General features: G+C 38.4%; 3 long non-coding RNA genes across 3 annotated transcripts; all 3 read left to right on the top strand.

The window, feature by feature from the left end:
- Nucleotides 1-1305: 1305 nt before the first annotated feature.
- On the top strand, nucleotides 1306-5167 carry LOC130734230 (uncharacterized). Its single transcript, XR_009017837.1, has 2 exons — nucleotides 1306-2170; nucleotides 3046-5167. It is a non-coding gene; the product is annotated as an uncharacterized LOC130734230 (long non-coding RNA).
- Nucleotides 5168-7309: 2142 nt separating this feature from the next.
- Nucleotides 7310-11171, top strand: LOC130734231 (uncharacterized). Its single transcript, XR_009017838.1, has 2 exons — nucleotides 7310-8174; nucleotides 9050-11171. It is a non-coding gene; the product is annotated as an uncharacterized LOC130734231 (long non-coding RNA).
- Nucleotides 11172-13846: 2675 nt separating this feature from the next.
- Nucleotides 13847-17175, top strand: LOC130734233 (uncharacterized). The gene is made up of 2 exons (XR_009017839.1): nucleotides 13847-14178; nucleotides 15054-17175. It is a non-coding gene; the product is annotated as an uncharacterized LOC130734233 (long non-coding RNA).
- Nucleotides 17176-18742: the final 1567 nt, after the last annotated feature.

Below are 18742 nucleotides of genomic sequence, written 5' to 3' on the forward strand. Positions count from 1 at the left end.
AGTGAGAATCAGTCCACAATCCGCTGGTGTAGCTGTTGGATTACAATCAGCAAGATTGAATCTCTATAACACTTCAGTAGCATATTTCTTCTGACTCATGAACACCCTTTTCTCAGTCTTCAGAAACTCAATTCCCAGAAAATAGGATAACTCTCCCATGTCACTCATCTCAAACTCCTTTTGCATCTTATCTTTAAACTTGTGTACCTCAGCCTCATTGCTCCCAGTCACAAGCAAATCATCAACATACAAACATACAATAAGAATACCTGAACTCTTAGACTTGATCACATACACACCATGCTCAGTTGTACATTTTAAAAACCCCATCTGATTCAAGAATGAATCAATCCTCTTGTTCCAAGCTCGAGGAGCTTGCTTGAGGCCATACAAAGCCTTATGCAACTTGTACACCATATGCTCACTGCCCTGAACCTCAAAGCCAGGTGGTTGATGTATGTAGACCTCCTCATCCAAAGGACCATTCGAGAAAACTGACTTTACATCCAGCTGATGTAACTTCCAACCCTTCAAGCTAGCAGCACCAACCACCAACCTAACAGTTTCCATTCTTGCTACAGGAGCAAAAACCGTGTAGTCCATACCTTCTTTCTGTTGGAAACCTCTAGCTACAAGCCTGGCCTTGTATCTTGACACTGAACCATCAGGCTTTAGCTTGGTTTTGTAAACCAATTTCACTGAAATTGGCCTCTTCTTCTCAGACAGTTCCACCAAACTCCAAGTTTTATTTTTATCAATGGAATTCAGCTCCTCTCTCATAGCAGTAATCCAGTTCTCAAGCTTGAATGCTTCCTCAACACTCACTGGCTCAGTCTCTGCATAAAGTGTCAAATGAACCAAGTCACCATGTGAGACCCAAGATTTTGAGCTTAGAATAAATTAGTGAAATTCCTTATTAACGAATAAGTTCGATGTATCGTGAAGGGAAACCTGAACGAGAGTTTATTGGATGAAATAGATTTATGAAGGAGAAGGTTCAGGAAAAGTTCAAGGATTGTATCAAAACCGATAAGAGTTATAGCACGACTAATATTCGCCTAAACCTAGGTCAAAGACACTAGTAAATAGCTAATTTACACTTTAGGACGCGACAGAAACTAATTCCAAAAATCTTCAGAGAAATGTTAGAACTTCTCTTATTCATCTATAAACAAGCGTTTCGATACGAAACCCTGGAATGTACGAACGTCAAATTCCAATTCTCGGAAGTTTGCCGAAACGGAATCCCTGATAGTTCAGAAACCCTAAAATCGACGGACGATGAAGACTTTTTATATTCGGAGCTTCAAACGAAGATTCCACACGCGTACACCCATTTCTCTTGATGTTTCCAATCTTTCTTCAGAAGGAAGTTTCTTCATTCGACGTCAAACGCAAAAAGTAGTTTTGCGGCATATTTCAACCCATACTACGTTCAAGCTATTTTCTCACTTAAATGAACCAGGAACAAGTATCGACATTTTATAGAGAGATACTTAACTCTGATGCATAATATGACAACTTCATATTTGTTCTGATCGTCTCACAAATATTCTTTAGCTCAGTTTTTACTCATTTCTTTGTCAATGGATCATTTTAATTTGCTCAAAGTGATCCAAACTTATATTTCATTATTTCATAGAGTCTCTCATAATTTTTGGTAAAGTAATATATCAACTCTATATTTTTCTCTTAACCTTGTGAGCTAAATTCTTCAGTGTCTAAATCAATTCGTACCGGTTTTATAAATATCTTCCCTAAATATCTAGTAATCCATCCTCATCCTCTGTGACTCACGTTCACTCCCTCCTTCTTTTTCATTGTCACGTTTCTTTCTTTCTTGCAGCAGACCATAATCTTTCTTTCTTATCCTTCTTCTTCTCTATTTTCTATATATAAGTATATATCTGGTACCACTCTCTTGTCCACTCACGCTGCTCTCTTTCAATTCAGATTGCATTAGCATTCATTACAATTCCAAATTCTCTCTTGTTCACTTTCATTTTCTCTTTACAGCAAACCTCATCATGTTCCATTTCTTCTTCCTCTATCTTTTTCTCTCTTTTCCTTCCCCTGGGCAGCATAAAAAAACGCACATCATGGTCCCTTTTCCTCCCTCACGTGATTCCTTTCTTGTGCAGCACCATCATCTTCATCTTCCAATTTTATGGTAAAACTTCTTCTCTTTTCTTTGATCATCTTTTTAGTCAATTAAATTTACCCTTTTAGTTTCCACACCTAGTATCTTCATTAAAGTTATGACTATGGAAAGGATCTAGTGAACCATGGTTTTTATTTCCAAAAAGGTTGAGTTCTTGTCTTTGTAAAATTTTCAATTAGAGCTTTTTCCAAAGTGCTTTTACAAATGTTAATCCCCATCACCGGATCTATGGATTTCACCGATTAGTTTTCTAAAAAGTTGTTTTTTTAAGTTAAGTGATTTTGAGATTTTAATGATTTTAATTTATGCCTTGATTATTTATTTTTTAAATGTAAAAGAAATGGCTTTGGAAGTGATTTTAGGAAAAATGAAAATTTATACCTAGGTATGTAGATGTGACCGAGCCTATGGCATGTGTTTTGGGTTTGGAAAAATCAATTCTGAAACTTGTTTTTGTTTAGTGAGAATCATAAGCTAAGTGTGAGGACTAAAAGTTTATTATGGGAAAACTTTAGGATTAAAACACAAGAGGTTGAAGAGTTTTGGGTTAAACTTTAATTATAAAAGTACTGGGGTTTATTTAATAAATTTATAAAAGATTGAGGGTTGAAAAAGAACTTACTTTTATGTGAGGACCTTTTCGTGATTATGTGCTTATCAAGGGACTAGGGTTGAATTATTTAAAAGTTGAGGAGTTGTTTGCGAAATGTGTTTTTTTAAAGGACCTTTCTTTAAAACTCACAAATATTTTATCTTTGGACTTTAGTCCTTGAAACATAAAGTTTGTGCATTTAGCCTAAGTGAGCTAGAAAGATTGGCTAAGTTTGTTATGGAACTTTAGATGTGACTTTAGAGGCTAAGGTTTAGTATGTGAACTTGTGAAGGGTACGAAGGACGAAAGCGCATTGCGACGAAGCTAAAGAATAGAAGGAAGCAAGCCGACGCGGAAAACAAAGATGTGATAGGATTGGAGTTGCAGTTTAGGAAGAAAATTGGCTAAGGTAAGGGCAACTCTCCTAGTTATTAGCTATATGATTTAGGCGTCGATAACTTCGACCTGTTTATTGCTTTTGATTATGACTGTTGGACTGGACTGGGAAAATGTTTTATGAGGCTTCGGCCATTGTGAACTGATAGAGGCGTGCGTCTCCGTTTTCTGGAGGCTTCGGCCGTTTACTGGTTTCCGTCTTATTGTTTTATAGTGGATAGACATGTTCTATTCCTTTAAATTGCAAAAGTGCATGAATCTGTTTTATGCCCAAACATTATGGGTATATCGACTTCGAATGCGGAGTGTTTTAAGAGTTAGCAAGTAGGACCCGACGGAAGGTCTGAGCTACTGCTGACGTGATGGATCGAGGTTTTCTCAGGAAAGAGAACTTGGGGATGATATTGATCTTTTGACTTGTTAGATTTTGAAACAAATGAATGCATAAGACTTGATTTGAGAATAAATTCCATAATGAATTAACTCAAAATAGAACACTTTGAATAATAAAGATAAACCATTTTGAGGAAAACTTAGGATATGAAATGAGTTCGAAAATGGGAAGGGACGAAGATTCGAGGTTCGAGGAAAGATAATGATTCGAGTTGTGAACATCATGAAGAGGAGCCGTTATGAGTAGAACCGCCATTAAGTGCAGGTGCTACTCCTTGTGTGAAGTGATTGGTCAATGGACCGACGTTTACCTTAGGGAAAAACGATAGAGACATGAACCATAGCTAGACACGTATCCGGGTGAGGACGAATCGTGGTTTGCTAGCTCTTGCATACCTGCATGACTTGATTAAGGGGCTTGTCCTTAATCCTATTAATTATTCTTTGATTAAGAGGTTTGTCCTTAATCTTATTATTTATCCATCGATTAGAGAGGATGGACCTTAATCGTATTGTTTACCCCTGGATTAAAGTGGCTGGACCTTAATCCTATTAACTACTCTTGAGTAAGGGGTGTGACCTTAATCATACTATTCGTTATTGGATTAAAGAGGATGGACCTTAATCCTATTATTTGATTATGGATTAAAGAGGATGGACCTTAATCCTATTATTTGCTTGTGGATTAAAGTGGCTGGACCTTAATCCTATTCTTTGCTATTTGATTAAAGTGGTTGGACCTTAATCATATTATTTGACCTTGGATTGAAGTGGCTGGACCTTAATCCTATTATGTGTTAGTTGATTTAGAGGATTGACCTTAGTCGTACTATTTGTTATTTTTCCTAAGAGGTTAGACCTTAACTCCTATCATTTGGATCGATTAAGGGGATAGTCCTTGATCCTGTTATCTGTTTGTTGATTAGAGAGTATAGAGCTCATCGTGCTAGATGATTGACCGCCGAGTCGTGCGTTTCCATTAGTGAGACGTGACGCTGCCCTGGCAAGGGAATGAAGATACATCTAGGCGCAGGCGGCGAGTGATGGACTGATAACTTGACGTTCAAAGGATAGAGAACGACTTATGCTGTGTCTAATTATTATTCACACGCTATATAACTATGCTAAATCTAGCTAGGACTTATATTACATTACTCTAGGAAGTTGACCCTTTCTGCCTTGTTTGCTTTGTTTGTGTTTGGGCGGTCGGCAAACTGCCAGGCCCTAATAGGTGTTGCTTCGAGTAGCTGTTGATTGCTGCAAGGAGGTGATTGGACTGATTGACGAGAAGATTTGCTTGGAGTGAGTGAACCAACCAAAGACTTGTAAAATAATAGTTAGATGTAAGGCTGGAGCCTTGGGTAGAGAAGCTTACCGTCATTGGTTGAAGCTCGTAAGGAAGATTGTAATACTTACTTTGGTCTTGGGTAGGTTCCGATGCATTACTCTTCTGCGAATCTCCAGTGAGGGGATTGTAGGAAGTATATTGGACTTAGGGTGTTATCACATTTTGAACTTTGTTGTCGGTTAAGATATTACTTCACTGTATATTTTATACGACTTGAACATCCGTCGTCACTCACGGGTGCTTGCCTTGTCAAGGCCGGATGTAAGGGTTTGGGTAAGAGTATACATATCAGGTTTTGGAAATATTTTGGAAAGAAAGCAAACGAAAAAAAATATACCCACTTTTATTAAATCCTTGTTGGAAAATAATTCCATTTTATTTAATAGGTTACTAATTGTGACCCCCAAAAGTTGGGGTGTTACATTGTGGTATCAGAGCTTTGGTCGAGAATACCAGAGCTTGTTGGGGAATAGGTCTTCTGTGCTAGGTTGTGTGGGCTCTGAAAAGGGTCAAAACTTGATTGTCTGCAAAGCGATATTCGCTTTAATTGCTTGGGTTACTACTTAATCGTATTGGATAGTTATGTCTAACACTATCTTATGATTGATAAAAACTGGTTTCTTGAAATGGGAGGGCATGACGAATGTGCATCGATTAACGGAGGAAGTGGCCAGTATGGCACGAGCAATGAAAGATCGAGACCGTGCTGGAGTATGCTTCCAAGCTGGGGTTACTAGCAAAACACTTTCAGTTCTTCAACAATTACGTGGATGAGCGCTACTTTTGCGACGAGTTCCTAAACTAAAGATGTAGACCCTCGATGATGTTATTGGGAAGGACTTTCTTATAATCTACGTTACGTTTGAAAGGAACTAGACTTATGCATGATGCATTTTGTTGAGTTGAAGACTCGCTATTGAGTCACAAAGATGGGGAAGTACACTGGCCAAGTCAATACTTTCCCTGCGTTGAATTTTTACTTAGTGGTTATATGTTGTGTTCACCCTCAGGGATGGAAGATGGTGGAACCAAACCATTGGTCAGACCAAGAAGTGGACTGGACCGACGATCTTATACGGCGATTTTGCCATTGATCGAACAAATCTGGCGCTGGATGGAGTCGTCAGTTAAACAAGAATGGTGGATGGGGCCATTGTTCAGAACGAGATGGTGGATGACCATCAGGAAAAGCAGGATTTGGTTGGCTGGAACCAACGATCTTATACGGTGTTAGTACCACAGATCGGACAATTTCGATGGTGGCAGGTATCATCGAGCGGGCGAGGTGGTGGATTGGGCCACCGTGCGAGTCAATAGGTGGAATGAATCCTTGAACTCGAAGTCCATTGTTTTCCTATGTCTGAGTTTGTGATGTTGCATCTGGATCACCTGGGCGGGACGCCGATCAGTGTGTTTCAGTATGGGCATGACACTTGTTTAATTTGTATTTTGTTGGCCTTTGGGGAGGATGGACCCTAACTGTGCCTATTGTCGGTTTGGTGGATGGACCTATACCGCGTGTATAAATCGATTGAGAGGATAGACCTCAATCGTATCTTGCTGGTTGTTGGATGGTAACGACCGGTCTTTGAAACACTTCAGCAAGTGCAGATGTTGAAGCTGTCATGGTGGAAATGATTCATTGGCCGTATCGGTAAATTTTTCAAACTCTCATTTTCTTGATAAAAAGTCTGATCAGCTTTATATTGGGGAATTGTTTTTGGAATCATGGCTGGTATTGGACTTTGGAAACAAATGCTTGGGAAACAAGATTCTTGAGAAGGTATGATGGAGTCGGACAACATCGAGTTGAAGGACGACTTGTCATGCGTGATGAAGGGTTTAGCCCGGAGGAAGCCATTTGGAACAAGGACATAGGCGATGCTACATGGGAACTTAAGGAAGAGATCAAGGGATAATATCTGGAATCTTTACTGAAGCGTAAGTTTCGAGGTCGAAACTTTCTTTTTGGAGGGTAGTAATGTGAGACCCAAGATTTTGAGCTTAGAATAAATTAGTGAAATTCCTTATTAACGAATAAGTTCGATGTATCGTGAAGGGAAACCTGAACGAGAGTTTATTGGATGAAATAGATTTATGAAGGAGAAGGTTCAGGAAAAGTTCAAGGATTGTATCAAAACCGATAAGAGTTATAGCACGACTAATATTCGCCTAAACCTAGGTCAAAGACACTAGTAAATAGCTAATTTACACTTTAGGACGCGACAGAAACTAATTCCAAAAATCTTTAGAGAAATGTTAGAACTTCTCTTATTCATCTATAAACAAGCGTTTCGATACGAAACCCTGGAATGTACGAACGTCAAATTCCAATTCTCGGAAGTTTGCCGAAACGGAATCCCTGATAGTTCAGAAACCCTAAAATCGACGGACGATGAAGACTTTTTATATTCGGAGCTTCAAACGAAGATTCCACACGCGTACACCCATTTCTCTTGATGTTTCCAATCTTTCTTCAGAAGGAAGTTTCTTCATTCGACGTCAAACGCAAAAAGTAGTTTTGCGGCATATTTCAACCCATACTACGTTCAAGCTATTTTCTCACTTAAATGAACCAGGAACAAGTATCGACATTTTATAGAGAGATACTTAACTCTGATGCATAATATGACAACTTCATATTTGTTCTGATCGTCTCACAAATATTCTTTAGCTCAGTTTTTACTCATTTCTTTGTCAATGGATCATTTTAATTTGCTCAAAGTGATCCAAACTTATATTTCATTATTTCATAGAGTCTCTCATAATTTTTGGTAAAGTAATATATCAACTCTATATTTTTCTCTTAACCTTGTGAGCTAAATTCTTCAGTGTCTAAATCAATTCGTACCGGTTTTATAAATATCTTCCCTAAATATCTAGTAATCCATCCTCATCCTCTGTGACTCACGTTCACTCCCTCCTTCTTTTTCATTGTCACGTTTCTTTCTTTCTTGCAGCAGACCATAATCTTTCTTTCTTATCCTTCTTCTTCTCTATTTTCTATATATAAGTATATATCTGGTACCACTCTCTTGTCCACTCACGCTGCTCTCTTTCAATTCAGATTGCATTAGCATTCATTACAATTCCAAATTCTCTCTTGTTCACTTTCATTTTCTCTTTACAGCAAACCTCATCATGTTCCATTTCTTCTTCCTCTATCTTTTTCTCTCTTTTCCTTCCCCTGGGCAGCATAAAAAAACGCACATCATGGTCCCTTTTCCTCCCTCACGTGATTCCTTTCTTGTGCAGCACCATCATCTTCATCTTCCAATTTTATGGTAAAACTTCTTCTCTTTTCTTTGATCATCTTTTTAGTCAATTAAATTTACCCTTTTAGTTTCCACACCTAGTATCTTCATTAAAGTTATGACTATGGAAAGGATCTAGTGAACCATGGTTTTTATTTCCAAAAAGGTTGAGTTCTTGTCTTTGTAAAATTTTCAATTAGAGCTTTTTCCAAAGTGCTTTTACAAATGTTAATCCCCATCACCGGATCTATGGATTTCACCGATTAGTTTTCTAAAAAGTTGTTTTTTTAAGTTAAGTGATTTTGAGATTTTAATGATTTTAATTTATGCCTTGATTATTTATTTTTTAAATGTAAAAGAAATGGCTTTGGAAGTGATTTTAGGAAAAATGAAAATTTATACCTAGGTATGTAGATGTGACCGAGCCTATGGCATGTGTTTTGGGTTTGGAAAAATCAATTCTGAAACTTGTTTTTGTTTAGTGAGAATCATAAGCTAAGTGTGAGGACTAAAAGTTTATTATGGGAAAACTTTAGGATTAAAACACAAGAGGTTGAAGAGTTTTGGGTTAAACTTTAATTATAAAAGTACTGGGGTTTATTTAATAAATTTATAAAAGATTGAGGGTTGAAAAAGAACTTACTTTTATGTGAGGACCTTTTCGTGATTATGTGCTTATCAAGGGACTAGGGTTGAATTATTTAAAAGTTGAGGAGTTGTTTGAGAAATGTGTTTTTTTAAAGGACCTTTCTTTAAAACTCACAAATATTTTATCTTTGGACTTTAGTCCTTGAAACATAAAGTTTGTGCATTTAGCCTAAGTGAGCTAGAAAGATTGGCTAAGTTTGTTATGGAACTTTAGATGTGACTTTAGAGGCTAAGGTTTAGTATGTGAACTTGTGAAGGGTACGAAGGACGAAAGCGCATTGCGACGAAGCTAAAGAATAGAAGGAAGCAAGCCGACGCGGAAAACAAAGATGTGATAGGATTGGAGTTGCAGTTTAGGAAGAAAATTGGCTAAGGTAAGGGCAACTCTCCTAGTTATTAGCTATATGATTTAGGCGTCGATAACTTCGACCTGTTTATTGCTTTTGATTATGACTGTTGGACTGGACTGGGAAAATGTTTTATGAGGCTTCGGCCATTGTGAACTGATAGAGGCGTGCGTCTCCGTTTTCTGGAGGCTTCGGCCGTTTACTGGTTTCCGTCTTATTGTTTTATAGTGGATAGACATGTTCTATTCCTTTAAATTGCAAAAGTGCATGAATCTGTTTTATGCCCAAACATTATGGGTATATCGACTTCGAATGCGGAGTGTTTTAAGAGTTAGCAAGTAGGACCCGACGGAAGGTCTGAGCTACTGCTGACGTGATGGATCGAGGTTTTCTCAGGAAAGAGAACTTGGGGATGATATTGATCTTTTGACTTGTTAGATTTTGAAACAAATGAATGCATAAGACTTGATTTGAGAATAAATTCCATAATGAATTAACTCAAAATAGAACACTTTGAATAATAAAGATAAACCATTTTGAGGAAAACTTAGGATATGAAATGAGTTCGAAAATGGGAAGGGACGAAGATTCGAGGTTCGAGGAAAGATAATGATTCGAGTTGTGAACATCATGAAGAGGAGCCGTTATGAGTAGAACCGCCATTAAGTGCAGGTGCTACTCCTTGTGTGAAGTGATTGGTCAATGGACCGACGTTTACCTTAGGGAAAAACGATAGAGACATGAACCATAGCTAGACACGTATCCGGGTGAGGACGAATCGTGGTTTGCTAGCTCTTGCATACCTGCATGACTTGATTAAGGGGCTTGTCCTTAATCCTATTAATTATTCTTTGATTAAGAGGTTTGTCCTTAATCTTATTATTTATCCATCGATTAGAGAGGATGGACCTTAATCGTATTGTTTACCCCTGGATTAAAGTGGCTGGACCTTAATCCTATTAACTACTCTTGAGTAAGGGGTGTGACCTTAATCATACTATTCGTTATTGGATTAAAGAGGATGGACCTTAATCCTATTATTTGATTATGGATTAAAGAGGATGGACCTTAATCCTATTATTTGCTTGTGGATTAAAGTGGCTGGACCTTAATCCTATTCTTTGCTATTTGATTAAAGTGGTTGGACCTTAATCATATTATTTGACCTTGGATTGAAGTGGCTGGACCTTAATCCTATTATGTGTTAGTTGATTTAGAGGATTGACCTTAGTCGTACTATTTGTTATTTTTCCTAAGAGGTTAGACCTTAACTCCTATCATTTGGATCGATTAAGGGGATAGTCCTTGATCCTGTTATCTGTTTGTTGATTAGAGAGTATAGAGCTCATCGTGCTAGATGATTGACCGCCGAGTCGTGCGTTTCCATTAGTGAGACGTGACGCTGCCCTGGCAAGGGAATGAAGATACATCTAGGCGCAGGCGGCGAGTGATGGACTGATAACTTGACGTTCAAAGGATAGAGAACGACTTATGCTGTGTCTAATTATTATTCACACGCTATATAACTATGCTAAATCTAGCTAGGACTTATATTACATTACTCTAGGAAGTTGACCCTTTCTGCCTTGTTTGCTTTGTTTGTGTTTGGGCGGTCGGCAAACTGCCAGGCCCTAATAGGTGTTGCTTCGAGTAGCTGTTGATTGCTGCAAGGAGGTGATTGGACTGATTGACGAGAAGATTTGCTTGGAGTGAGTGAACCAACCAAAGACTTGTAAAATAATAGTTAGATGTAAGGCTGGAGCCTTGGGTAGAGAAGCTTACCGTCATTGGTTGAAGCTCGTAAGGAAGATTGTAATACTTACTTTGGTCTTGGGTAGGTTCCGATGCATTACTCTTCTGCGAATCTCCAGTGAGGGGATTGTAGGAAGTATATTGGACTTAGGGTGTTATCACATTTTGAACTTTGTTGTCGGTTAAGATATTACTTCACTGTATATTTTATACGACTTGAACATCCGTCGTCACTCACGGGTGCTTGCCTTGTCAAGGCCGGATGTAAGGGTTTGGGTAAGAGTATACATATCAGGTTTTGGAAATATTTTGGAAAGAAAGCAAACGAAAAAAAATATACCCACTTTTATTAAATCCTTGTTGGAAAATAATTCCATTTTATTTAATAGGTTACTAATTGTGACCCCCAAAAGTTGGGGTGTTACATTGTGGTATCAGAGCTTTGGTCGAGAATACCAGAGCTTGTTGGGGAATAGGTCTTCTGTGCTAGGTTGTGTGGGCTCTGAAAAGGGTCAAAACTTGATTGTCTGCAAAGCGATATTCGCTTTAATTGCTTGGGTTACTACTTAATCGTATTGGATAGTTATGTCTAACACTATCTTATGATTGATAAAAACTGGTTTCTTGAAATGGGAGGGCATGACGAATGTGCATCGATTAACGGAGGAAGTGGCCAGTATGGCACGAGCAATGAAAGATCGAGACCGTGCTGGAGTATGCTTCCAAGCTGGGGTTACTAGCAAAACACTTTCAGTTCTTCAACAATTACGTGGATGAGCGCTACTTTTGCGACGAGTTCCTAAACTAAAGATGTAGACCCTCGATGATGTTATTGGGAAGGACTTTCTTATAATCTACGTTACGTTTGAAAGGAACTAGACTTATGCATGATGCATTTTGTTGAGTTGAAGACTCGCTATTGAGTCACAAAGATGGGGAAGTACACTGGCCAAGTCAATACTTTCCCTGCGTTGAATTTTTACTTAGTGGTTATATGTTGTGTTCACCCTCAGGGATGGAAGATGGTGGAACCAAACCATTGGTCAGACCAAGAAGTGGACTGGACCGACGATCTTATACGGCGATTTTGCCATTGATCGAACAAATCTGGCGCTGGATGGAGTCGTCAGTTAAACAAGAATGGTGGATGGGGCCATTGTTCAGAACGAGATGGTGGATGACCATCAGGAAAAGCAGGATTTGGTTGGCTGGAACCAACGATCTTATACGGTGTTAGTACCACAGATCGGACAATTTCGATGGTGGCAGGTATCATCGAGCGGGCGAGGTGGTGGATTGGGCCACCGTGCGAGTCAATAGGTGGAATGAATCCTTGAACTCGAAGTCCATTGTTTTCCTATGTCTGAGTTTGTGATGTTGCATCTGGATCACCTGGGCGGGACGCCGATCAGTGTGTTTCAGTATGGGCATGACACTTGTTTAATTTGTATTTTGTTGGCCTTTGGGGAGGATGGACCCTAACTGTGCCTATTGTCGGTTTGGTGGATGGACCTATACCGCGTGTATAAATCGATTGAGAGGATAGACCTCAATCGTATCTTGCTGGTTGTTGGATGGTAACGACCGGTCTTTGAAACACTTCAGCAAGTGCAGATGTTGAAGCTGTCATGGTGGAAATGATTCATTGGCCGTATCGGTAAATTTTTCAAACTCTCATTTTCTTGATAAAAAGTCTGATCAGCTTTATATTGGGGAATTGTTTTTGGAATCATGGCTGGTATTGGACTTTGGAAACAAATGCTTGGGAAACAAGATTCTTGAGAAGGTATGATGGAGTCGGACAACATCGAGTTGAAGGACGACTTGTCATGCGTGATGAAGGGTTTAGCCCGGAGGAAGCCATTTGGAACAAGGACATAGGCGATGCTACATGGGAACTTAAGGAAGAGATCAAGGGATAATATCTGGAATCTTTACTGAAGCGTAAGTTTCGAGGTCGAAACTTTCTTTTTGGAGGGTAGTAATGTGAGACCCAAGATTTTGAGCTTAGAATAAATTAGTGAAATTCCTTATTAACGAATAAGTTCGATGTATCGTGAAGGGAAACCTGAACGAGAGTTTATTGGATGAAATAGATTTATGAAGGAGAAGGTTCAGGAAAAGTTCAAGGATTGTATCAAAACCGATAAGAGTTATAGCACGACTAATATTCGCCTAAACCTAGGTCAAAGACACTAGTAAATAGCTAATTTACACTTTAGGACGCGACAGAAACTAATTCCAAAAATCTTCAGAGAAATGTTAGAACTTCTCTTATTCATCTATAAACAAGCGTTTCGATACGAAACCCTGGAATGTACGAACGTCAAATTCCAATTCTCGGAAGTTTGCCGAAACGGAATCCCTGATAGTTCAGAAACCCTAAAATCGACGGACGATGAAGACTTTTTATATTCGGAGCTTCAAACGAAGATTCCACACGCGTACACCCATTTCTCTTGATGTTTCCAATCTTTCTTCAGAAGGAAGTTTCTTCATTCGACGTCAAACGCAAAAAGTAGTTTTGCGGCATATTTCAACCCATACTACGTTCAAGCTATTTTCTCACTTAAATGAACCAGGAACAAGTATCGACATTTTATAGAGAGATACTTAACTCTGATGCATAATATGACAACTTCATATTTGTTCTGATCGTCTCACAAATATTCTTTAGCTCAGTTTTTACTCATTTCTTTGTCAATGGATCATTTTAATTTGCTCAAAGTGATCCAAACTTATATTTCATTATTTCATAGAGTCTCTCATAATTTTTGGTAAAGTAATATATCAACTCTATATTTTTCTCTTAACCTTGTGAGCTAAATTCTTCAGTGTCTAAATCAATTCGTACCGGTTTTATAAATATCTTCCCTAAATATCTAGTAATCCATCCTCATCCTCTGTGACTCACGTTCACTCCCTCCTTCTTTTTCATTGTCATGTTTCTTTCTTTCTTGCAGCAGACCATAATCTTTCTTTCTTATCCTTCTTCTTCTCTATTTTCTATATATAAGTATATATCTGGTACCACTCTCTTGTCCACTCACGCTGCTCTCTTTCAATTCAGATTGCATTAGCATTCATTACAATTCCAAATTCTCTCTTGTTCACTTTCATTTTCTCTTTACAGCAAACCTCATCATGTTCCATTTCTTCTTCCTCTATCTTTTTCTCTCTTTTCCTTCCCCTGGGCAGCATAAAAAAACGCACATCATGGTCCCTTTTCCTCCCTCACGTGATTCCTTTCTTGTGCAGCACCATCATCTTCATCTTCCAATTTTATGGTAAAACTTCTTCTCTTTTCTTTGATCATCTTTTTAGTCAATTAAATTTACCCTTTTAGTTTCCACACCTAGTATCTTCATTAAAGTTATGACTATGGAAAGGATCTAGTGAACCATGGTTTTTATTTCCAAAAAGGTTGAGTTCTTGTCTTTGTAAAATTTTCAATTAGAGCTTTTTCCAAAGTGCTTTTACAAATGTTAATCCCCATCACCGGATCTATGGATTTCACCGATTAGTTTTCTAAAAAGTTGTTTTTTTAAGTTAAGTGATTTTGAGATTTTAATGATTTTAATTTATGCCTTGATTATTTATTTTTTAAATGTAAAAGAAATGGCTTTGGAAGTGATTTTAGGAAAAATGAAAATTTATACCTAGGTATGTAGATGTGACCGAGCCTATGGCATGTGTTTTGGGTTTGGAAAAATCAATTCTGAAACTTGTTTTTGTTTAGTGAGAATCATAAGCTAAGTGTGAGGACTAAAAGTTTATTATGGGAAAACTTTAGGATTAAAACACAAGAGGTTGAAGAGTTTTGGGTTAAACTTTAATTATAAAAGTACTGGGGTTTATTTAATAAATTTATAAAAGATTGAGGGTTGAAAAAGAACTTACTTTTATGTGAGGACCTTTTCGTGATTATGTGCTTATCAAGGGACTAGGGTTGAATTATTTAAAAGTTGAGGAGTTGTTTGAGAAATGTGTTTTTTTAAAGGACCTTTCTTTAAAACTCACAAATATTTTATCTTTGGACTTTAGTCCTTGAAACATAAAGTTTGTGCATTTAGCCTAAGTGAGCTAGAAAGATTGGCTAAGTTTGTTATGGAACTTTAGATGTGACTTTAGAGGCTAAGGTTTAGTATGTGAACTTGTGAAGGGTACGAAGGACGAAAGCGCATTGCGACGAAGCTAAAGAATAGAAGGAAGCAAGCCGACGCGGAAAACAAAGATGTGATAGGATTGGAGTTGCAGTTTAGGAAGAAAATTGGCTAAGGTAAGGGCAACTCTCCTAGTTATTAGCTATATGATTTAGGCGTCGATAACTTCGACCTGTTTATTGCTTTTGATTATGACTGTTGGACTGGACTGGGAAAATGTTTTATGAGGCTTCGGCCATTGTGAACTGATAGAGGCGTGCGTCTCCGTTTTCTGGAGGCTTCGGCCGTTTACTGGTTTCCGTCTTATTGTTTTATAGTGGATAGACATGTTCTATTCCTTTAAATTGCAAAAGTGCATGAATCTGTTTTATGCCCAAACATTATGGGTATATCGACTTCGAATGCGGAGTGTTTTAAGAGTTAGCAAGTAGGACCCGACGGAAGGTCTGAGCTACTGCTGACGTGATGGATCGAGGTTTTCTCAGGAAAGAGAACTTGGGGATGATATTGATCTTTTGACTTGTTAGATTTTGAAACAAATGAATGCATAAGACTTGATTTGAGAATAAATTCCATAATGAATTAACTCAAAATAGAACACTTTGAATAATAAAGATAAACCATTTTGAGGAAAACTTAGGATATGAAATGAGTTCGAAAATGGGAAGGGACGAAGATTCGAGGTTCGAGGAAAGATAATGATTCGAGTTGTGAACATCATGAAGAGGAGCCGTTATGAGTAGAACCGCCATTAAGTGCAGGTGCTACTCCTTGTGTGAAGTGATTGGTCAATGGACCGACGTTTACCTTAGGGAAAAACGATAGAGACATGAACCATAGCTAGACACGTATCCGGGTGAGGACGAATCGTGGTTTGCTAGCTCTTGCATACCTGCATGACTTGATTAAGGGGCTTGTCCTTAATCCTATTAATTATTCTTTGATTAAGAGGTTTGTCCTTAATCTTATTATTTATCCATCGATTAGAGAGGATGGACCTTAATCGTATTGTTTACCCCTGGATTAAAGTGGCTGGACCTTAATCCTATTAACTACTCTTGAGTAAGGGGTGTGACCTTAATCATACTATTCGTTATTGGATTAAAGAGGATGGACCTTAATCCTATTATTTGATTATGGATTAAAGAGGATGGACCTTAATCCTATTATTTGCTTGTGGATTAAAGTGGCTGGACCTTAATCCTATTCTTTGCTATTTGATTAAAGTGGTTGGACCTTAATCATATTATTTGACCTTGGATTGAAGTGGCTGGACCTTAATCCTATTATGTGTTAGTTGATTTAGAGGATTGACCTTAGTCGTACTATTTGTTATTTTTCCTAAGAGGTTAGACCTTAACTCCTATCATTTGGATCGATTAAGGGGATAGTCCTTGATCCTGTTATCTGTTTGTTGATTAGAGAGTATAGAGCTCATCGTGCTAGATGATTGACCGCCGAGTCGTGCGTTTCCATTAGTGAGACGTGACGCTGCCCTGGCAAGGGAATGAAGATACATCTAGGCGCAGGCGGCGAGTGATGGACTGATAACTTGACGTTCAAAGGATAGAGAACGACTTATGCTGTGTCTAATTATTATTCACACGCTATATAACTATGCTAAATCTAGCTAGGACTTATATTACATTACTCTAGGAAGTTGACCCTTTCTGCCTTGTTTGCTTTGTTTGTGTTTGGGCGGTCGGCAAACTGCCAGGCCCTAATAGGTGTTGCTTCGAGTAGCTGTTGATTGCTGCAAGGAGGTGATTGGACTGATTGACGAGAAGATTTGCTTGGAGTGAGTGAACCAACCAAAGACTTGTAAAATAATAGTTAGATGTAAGGCTGGAGCCTTGGGTAGAGAAGCTTACCGTCATTGGTTGAAGCTCGTAAGGAAGATTGTAATACTTACTTTGGTCTTGGGTAGGTTCCGATGCATTACTCTTCTGCGAATCTCCAGTGAGGGGATTGTAGGAAGTATATTGGACTTAGGGTGTTATCACATTTTGAACTTTGTTGTCGGTTAAGATATTACTTCACTGTATATTTTATACGACTTGAACATCCGTCGTCACTCACGGGTGCTTGCCTTGTCAAGGCCGGATGTAAGGGTTTGGGTAAGAGTATACATATCAGGTTTTGGAAATATTTTGGAAAGAAAGCAAACGAAAAAAAATATACCCACTTTTATTAAATCCTTGTTGGAAAATAATTCCATTTTATTTAATAGGTTACTAATTGTGACCCCCAAAAGTTGGGGTGTTACACACCATCTCCAGTAACTTCATTGTCTGGGAAAAGAACATAGTCATTAAGTCTAGCAGGAGGCTGTCTCACTCTTGAAGACCTCTGAATTCCTTGTTGTGTAGGTACTGCCATTCCTTGATCTCCATTAGAGACTATCTCAGTCTCAAGCAAGGGATTCAACTCAGGAAAATTAAAACTTGTTCTAGTATTAGGCAAGCTAGTGCCCACTGACTAACCCTGTTGTCAATCCCAACTAGATTCCTCATCTATGACAACATCTCTACTAAAAATTATGGCATTGGTAGTAGGATTAAGAAGCCTATAAGAACCTGTAGAATGAAAGCCAACTAACAAGAGCTTCTCACTCTTATCATCCAGTTTCTTCCTTCTCTGATCAGGTATATGTCTAAAACATAATGAACCAAAAACCCTTAAATGTCTCACACTAGGTTTAAGTCCTGTCCAGGCTTCTTCAGGAGTAAGAGACTTCAGCTTCTTAGTAGGGCATCTATTTATGATGTATGTGGCTGTAGACACAACTTCTCGATCAAGTTTTGATCTAGTAGTACAACTCTATGTTTTGATGATTACAAGTTAACTATTAAATATGAACAGTTATGGTACTCTAACATTGTTTTCTGAGTGTTCAAATGACAGGCCAAGACTCTGGTTCTATTTCACATGATTCAGAAGCACAATGTTCAAAGAGTAACCTCTGCAACGCTTTCGCACGTACTATGTTCAATCAAGCTTCAGAAGATCTGAAGATTATAAAGCTCTGATATGGATTCAGCTCACTAGAAGCTCTGAAGGATCAGAAGCTCTGAAGGATTAGACGCTCTGAAGAATTGGACGCTCTGAAGGATCAGATGCTCTGAAGGATCAGAAGCTGAGTAGTGAAGATTCTGAAGTCCAAGAGTAAGCTGGCTCTGAAGACCAAGTACTTCTCCTCTGAGTCCAGAAGCAGAAGGTGCAAAGGTCAGAGGATCCAAGCTTCCCTCTGACTCTGATCATCAAGCTTCATAAGTTCCAAGATGAAGCATCACTATGATCAGAAGTCAACAAGGATAAAGGTCTTGTCACTATCCAAAGTACAAAAGCAATTGTACCATTCCTGACAACCTTACCTAACTGATTCAGCCACAGCAGAACCTGGAAATCCCAGATCTACCCTCAAACGGTAACGTCTCCATGAAACGTTCAAACCCTAATCCTTGGAGTATATAAAGAGGCTGAAGATTGAAAGATGCCGTCTAAGAAACTTGTTCACGCGCAAGCAATATTCAAATATCTTCTTAGAAATCTTTCTTCAAATAGAACTAAGTGTGTTTACTATTAGCTTTTGAAGAAGCACTTATTTGTAAACCCAAAACCTTCAAACAGTTGTTTGATTTACCTTTAGGAGATCAAGGTTGATCGGATCCTAGAGAAGACTAAGAGA

This window comes from Lotus japonicus, chromosome 1 (assembly GCF_012489685.1).
Source record: "Lotus japonicus ecotype B-129 chromosome 1, LjGifu_v1.2".
In the NCBI taxonomy this organism is placed as follows: domain Eukaryota; kingdom Viridiplantae; phylum Streptophyta; class Magnoliopsida; order Fabales; family Fabaceae; genus Lotus; species Lotus japonicus.